Source organism: Mytilus edulis, chromosome 3 (assembly GCF_963676685.1).
Source record: "Mytilus edulis chromosome 3, xbMytEdul2.2, whole genome shotgun sequence".
Lineage (NCBI taxonomy): Eukaryota > Metazoa > Mollusca > Bivalvia > Mytilida > Mytilidae > Mytilus > Mytilus edulis.
Window position 1 is genome coordinate 14,048,815 of NC_092346.1, and position 7,702 is coordinate 14,056,516.

Consider the following 7,702-nt stretch of genomic DNA (forward strand, 5'->3'; position numbering starts at 1 on the left):
AAAAATTCAAGAGAGATACATTATTCCCACCCGACCCCAAATTATCTAAAGCTTACAACTTGAAAATGAATATATGATTCTATCAATATTTTTGTCTCTTTAAGATATACTATAGAATTACTGATCAAATTGATAAAATGGCCCAAGAGCCCAGCTTGATATTACTGCAAATGTAAAACCCTGGATAGTTTGAGCAAGTATGGCCCCTTTAAATACGTTTGACATATCTACATTTGGATTGTGATTAACATTTTGATAATAGGCATCTTTTTAAAGACATCAAGAAATTCAATCGGCCATTCTTCTACACTCTTTATAGAAAAAAAATAACATTGACCAAAGAATTATGAATCATGAAAATGTGCCACATATAGTTGACCTACTGCGTTATTACATCTGCGAAACGTAAAAAATAACGTAATTTTAACATTGATCACTCATAAAAAGGGAGAAATTCACATGACAAAAAAACTATAATTTTGTTCAACCAGTCGCGCAGTACCATTTATGATAGGTCAAGACCAAAGAATATATGACAGACGGAAACTTCGAAACATAAGGCTATTACAAACAAAGTATGAAGCATCCAGGTATTCTATCTTAATACCGAAAAATAAAGCTCTATAGAAATAGCTTTCGCCATCGCTGGACAGTAATACCTTTGTCTCACTCTATGACATTTTACATTCACTTTTTATAGATTATTCCCACACCGACAAAGTGCATTCGGCTCTTACTAATGTTTTTACTAATAAAACATAAAACCTGTATAAAAAAAAAGTCTGAAAGCACGAATGCCCCGCTTAAAGTTTTCAATTTTCCAAGTTATAAAGGGACATAATTGTCCAAAAAATTACTGCCCAAATTATAACTCGGCCTAACTCTGTGTGATTATTAACATTGTGTGTGAATTTCAATCATTTTGGATAAGGCAAAATTAACGACAGAGTGCGGAAACCAAACTAAATGCATTAATATAACTTGTGACCCGTTATCACTGAATTGTTTGGACAAAAATCACTGCATTCAACACGCCATTAGTGGTAATAATCCTTGTGTTAAAATGTAATACAAACGACTCATACAAAATACAAAGTTATGGCATTAAAACAAGTGACTGTAGACGAAGACAAAAGCGCCATATATATATAGTATTGCATTCATATGAAAATGATTTCAAAAGTTGCTTAATTGAACAACCTACATCATTAAGAAATTCTTAATAAACATTCTTTTTATGATATTGGAACCCTTAGTTCAGTTTGAAAAAAAACCAACAGAAAAGCATAATATGAATTGTAATTCTCACGATGAAAAACTATGTTCATATATACTGAGAAAAGTATTCACATGCAGAACTACATTTGTATATTCATATGTAGAATAAGTAGGTGCATCTATAGAAAAAAGGATATGCATATGAGGTTATCTATGTGCAAATGGATATATAAAAAAAATCCGCATATATGATAATATATAAAAAAAGTATGTGCATATAAGGTAAACGATGTGAATATTTAGGAAAAGAATGTGCATATATATATAAAAAGTAAGTGCATATAAAGTAAACTATGTTCATATATATGAAAAGAATGTGTATACATAGAAAAAACCATGTACAGATATTGAAAAGTATTTGGATTCATGTATATAAACATATGTTTGTATTCGGCAGCTACGGCGTTCCATAAAGTAGTCTCTTTAGCAAAACAGCGCATGTCTATAAGATCACGTGTAACTTGTGCGCACAAGATAGTAACTTGTGCGCACAAGTTGAAATTTTTTTTTTGCATGGCACTCCAGGACTTCCGTACCTACCTATAGTTTTTTAAAGCAAAATTTATTCAGATTGGTCCACTTCATCTTTATAGAAAGTATGAAAAAGAGTTTAATTGTGGAACTGTGATTTTTTTTCACGATAATAGCCCAAAAATAGGTAAAAAAATTGATGAAGAATGGGAAAATCATCAAAATTGGGCATTTTCAAAGGGCCGTAGCAAAAAAAGAAGTGCACCACCATATGATTTTTTCTTCACCAAATATTTTGTTACAGTCTTATAAACCCAAAAATCAAGTTAAGAAGAAAAGTTTAATTTTAGAAATGTTAAGCCCCTCAGAGGTGTACATGCTTAATAACTAAATTTAGAATAAGTGATCACTCCCTCTTAATTCTAAAGGTGAGATATTTTAAAATCCCAAAAGAGGAACGCCTTTGTCATAAATGTAAAAAACTAGAGGACAAGACAAGACAAGACAAGACAATATTTTATTTGAGTCTCACCTCTTATAAAACATTTACATAATATTACAATTTCCAATATAAAACAAGAGACACTCTAAAAAGAGTTATGAGAGACTATAAAAAATGGCATATACTTTTACATTTACATATATATATGTTATAGTTATTGACCAAGCAAGTCGGTATATGTCATTTAATCTGCACAGCACGAGATGACCCAATTAAATTACATATACCGATTTGATTGGTCAATAACTGTTTTAACACATGACGCAATCAATTTACTTGAAAGTTTTAGAAATGTGGACGTTATTCTCAAATCCACGGGACCTAGGAAAGTTTCTTGTAGGGTAAAGAAAGGGGGAAATACGACTTTGGTAAGTTTTAAATTAATCTTTTTTTTATTTAGACTCATTCTAAAATAGCGATTTAATGGTATATGTTTTTAAACCGTTTCCGTTAATTTATTTCCAATTTTTATTTAATTGGTGACGATTAAGACTTTGATAAATTGTGTACTTTCAAATCGGTGTATGAAAAAAAAACATAACTGCAAGGGTTGTTGAGTTTAAATAAGATTAATTGCTTTTGAATATCTTTCCCTCAATGATATGCTTAAAAGAAGCGAGGAAGATGTTGTAATACCTAAATTTAAAAGGTTAAATAAACAGAAAATATGTTTCTCTTTCAAAACCTTTTACTCCCCGCAATCCCCCTCCCCCCCCCCCCCCCCCATTACTTTTAATCTACTGTATTACTTTTTAAGACACGTCCATCTAAATGAAGTCTGATTGATCTCCAGCTAATCACCCAGTTTTAAAACAAACTTTAATATGGTCCTCATTAAATCCGATCCAAATCTAGTCTTTTAATAGGAATAATTATTCAAAAAGTCGTTCAGATTTGGGGGTGGGGGCGAACGGGTCGTTTACCCTTGGATTGGACAAAGTACGGTGTTTTAGCTTAAAATCGTCAATATTGTCTTTAGTCTCGCTACACTCGGTGATATTTATGCCCCACCTACGATAGTAGAGGGGCATTATGTTTTCTGGTCTGTGCCTCTGTTCTTCCGTCCGTCCGTTCGTCTGTCTGTCTGTGCGTCCGTTCGTCCGTCCGCTTCAGGTTAAAGTTTTTGGTCAAGGTAGTTTTTGAAGAAGTTGAAGTCCAATCAACTTGAAACTTAGTACACATGTTCCCCATGATATTATCTTTCTAATTTTAATTCCAAATTAAAGTTTTGACCCCAATTTCACGGTCCACTGAACATAGAAAATGATAGTGCGAGTGGGGCATTCGTGTACTATGGACACATTCTTGGTTTTTTTTAATTTGATAGAATAACGCCCCTTTCAAAATCCGGGAACCGCCCCTAAAGGTAAAAATAGATTTGAACTGTGCGGTATATCTGAGGTAGTTAATGCACACCTTTGCTGTGCATTATCTAGATTATAGCACAATAAGAACGAAGAGATTTTACTCTTGCCATGTGTTAAATATATATACACATAAAATATAAAACATAAAACAAATTGAAAGTATACAAATGTTAAAAATATAATAAAAAATTTTCAGTTAAATATCATAGCAGATTTTGGCAGTATAAAAGTAAACATTTTCATCACTAAATAAAAATACAAACTTATCGTCATCTGGCATACTATTAAAATCATGACAAAAAGAATTAGCATGCTTAAACAACACAGCACGAAAATCTGCATATAGTGGACATTTCAAAATTAAATGTTTCTCATCTTTAATGGTATCATTACAACTGAAACAAATTCTTACATCAATAGGTAAGTTTTGATACCGGCCTGTTTCAATTTTATGGGGCGCAACACCACAGCGAAATTTTGCAAAAGCACTTCGATATTTCCCTGCAATAGTTTTACAAACGTAATTTTCTACCTTAAATTCTGTTTTAAATAATTTATAAGTACGTAGTTTGGCATATTCATTCGAAACCAACTTATTATGCCATTCAGTTTTATATAAATCAATAGCTAAGCATTCTATATCCTTACTTACATTTTTAGTTAACAATATATCACAATTACCATATGGTTCAAGATTATACTCTTTAAACTTAGTCATTACTCTGAAGCACCAGTTTTTAATTGGCTTATTTCCATACTTATATGACCACATAAATACTCTTTTGTTCAATCTATCATTGTCCATTTTACAAAATCTGGACCATAATCTAAAAACAGCTGTCCATTGCTTTACATTGCATGGAATCCAGCCCATATCACCATACAGAGATAAGTTTGGTGTATACTTTCCTAAACCCATAAAAAATCTCATCGCTCTGTTTTAACGGCATTTATGCAAGAGAATTCTCTTGTTCCCCATATTGAAGCACCATAATCGATGACTGACCATACAAGTGTGTCAAAAAGCTTTGTATAAGTAGAGTAACAAAAACCACCATTTGATTTACATTTTGCCATCAATAACCCAAGAGCTCTACTTGCCGACTTTGCAATAGCTTTTGCCATTAAATCATAATTTAAAAATTCTGTAAGATGTAAACCAAGGTAAGTATATTGTAATACAATTTCAATATTATCATTACCCAGCATAAATATATAAATAGACCTTGGAAAAGAAGGTGGTCTAAAATGGATAATCTTAGATTTACTCAAATTAACACTAATATCATTTTTATGACACCACATATGTAAAACATCTAAGAGTATCTGTAAGTCTGATTCATTTTCAGCAAGTAAAAACAATATCATTAGCATGTATATAGAGCAAAATACATATTTTCTCTTCCTCTATCGGAATACCAACATTTAAACTTTTCACCTCATTTACTAAATTATTAATAAAAATATTGAATAAATTGGGCAATAACACACACCCTTGTTTTAAACCACATTGAACATCAAACCATTGGGTTAAATTCCCATTAACACTGTACTTTATGATATAAAGATTTTAAAGCATTTAACATTTTACTACAAATTCCTATTGACTCCAGTTTACAAAACAATAAAAATCTGTTTACAGTATCATATGCTTTTTTGAAATCAATAAAAACTGCAAAAGTTGACAGTTTACACATTTTTCTTGTTTCAATAATACTTGTAATTGTTGACAAATGATCAATGGTACTACGATTATATCTAAAACCATTTTGTTCATCATGTATAAAATTTAGTTCAGCAAGCTTTACTATTAATCTTGAATTCAGTACTCCGCAATACAGTTTATATGAAGTTGGCGCGAATGTTATTCCTCTGTAAGACATCGGGTCCCGAGGGTTGGAAGTCGAACTCTTCGGTATCGGGCTGATTATTCCTCTACCCCCATAGCTCCGGTATCATTCCTGTATTGTAACAAATGTTAAACACTTAAGTAATGGCGCTTATAGCTGTCTGATTTTTATAGATCTCCATCGGAATTCATCACAACCAAGAGATTTTCCCGCTTTTGACAATTTTAGAACTTCTTCATTGGTTATTTCACTATCAAGAATGTCATCGGTTATCATGCAACTGTTAACATCTTTTTTGGTAGCTTCGTATAAATTTCCAGAATTTAACATATTTGAAAAATCACATTTCCATTTATCTAAAAACAATTTCGTATCGGTACATATTGAATTATCTTCTATTTTCACTTCCATTGGAACTTTGCCTGTTGTTTCCTATTCCAATTTTCCCGATTTTCCGCCAAAATTCTTTTGGATTATCTTCTAAATTCTTTAATTCATCTTGCATACTATACCAGTATTGGCGTTTGGAACGTTGACACGCAAGTTATCGAAATGTTTCCTCTTTTGGACATAGTTGAGGGGGAGGACAGGGGGATACCCTTCTCCCTTCTCCTTTCTCCTACCCCCGTTCTCCTTTCTCCCATTAGAATAAAACATCTCCTTTTGAGATATTTTTTCTTGAAATATAAGAAAAAAATTTAAAAGGAGAGATATTTTATTTTTTCTCCTTTCTCCAACTTTTTCTCCTTTCTCCCAGCCTTCCTCTCCTTTCTCCTACCCCCGTTCTCCTTTCTCCCACCCCCTTTCTCCTTTCTCCTACCCCCTTTCTTCCCTGTCTCCCTTACCCCTGTCCTCCCCCTCATAGTTATGACGTAACGTACTTGTATTACAGGTTGCTTTAAGGAAGTTTGCTGCTCAGTTTCAAAATAAATAGCTTTCCATAACACTAGTATAAATTGACAGGGGGTTAATTTAGGAATAAAAAAAGCAAAACAAATATGGGTCAATTTGCTTGTTATCGAGATATAATAAGCCAGTTGAATTTTGGCGGGAAAATGTCCTCTCTTGACTTTTCTTAGCTTTTCCATTGACCAGTTAAAGTTCTCAGAAACTATTAAGAAATAAATAAGATTTTATAAGATTTTTACAAATGGCTTATAATTGTACATGTAAAAGATTTATAAAAAAAAAATGGGGGTCCATTGGCAAAAACTTTTAAAGCATTCAAATGGATAAAACCCGAGGATTTCAAAAATCTGACAAAAAATCCAAAACATGACAAGCAAACATCCTCAAGCCATATTTTTCGGCACTACAAACACAATTCCATAAAACGGTTAGTTCTTCATTCCACCATGTTTTTTTTTGCATTTACGGCGTTTTTTATTAAATCCATCCGTAATATATGTTTACACGGAAGTTTACTTGACATCTCTGATTTTACCACTTTAACAAATTCACAATACATCTGGTCTAAATCGATTTGTGACTTATTTGAGTTTTCAAGCTCTAAAATAAGTTTGTTTAAGTCACAAATAGCTTCCAAATTTATTAGAAAGTCCTGAGGTATGTTGTGTATGACGTACTTCGTCTTAACAGATTGTTTTGGTATTTTCACGTGTTATTTCAGTCACTAAAAAGTCTAGTGACATCTCCCATGATAACATAGAATGATCTGGAACAATTCCTTTTTTAAAAATGTCATATTTTCCGATACCATTTACAGTGTCGACTAAAGTACTTGCATGACTTACACTAAACTTTTCAAAAATTAATGCTGTAACTTTTCGTAAGGTACTATACAGTAATCTACTACACTAGATCCTCGAGTAGATACGTACGTAAAGTCGTTTTGAATCGTATTTCGGCCATTAAGTATACAACAGCTTATATCAGAGAGAAAATCGCAAAATATACTTCCATACGTATTACATTTAAAATCAACTACATTTTGTTCTGGTAAGGAGTCTACGCCTGGTATATAGTCTAGCATATCACCACATCGGCTATTCCAATCTCCACATAGATAAAACATATTTTCATTCGGAATTGTATAAATATCACCGATAGTATTGTCAAAAAATTCTTGTGCGTTTACAGCTCTAGTCAGTTTTCTGGTGAAAATACACCACGCAAACATAAAAACAGTTTTGGACACAGTTTTTTCCCCCAGTAAATCGAATCCACATGATTCCATCTTTACTGCTTTCGACAATTTCTATTGAAACTGCTCA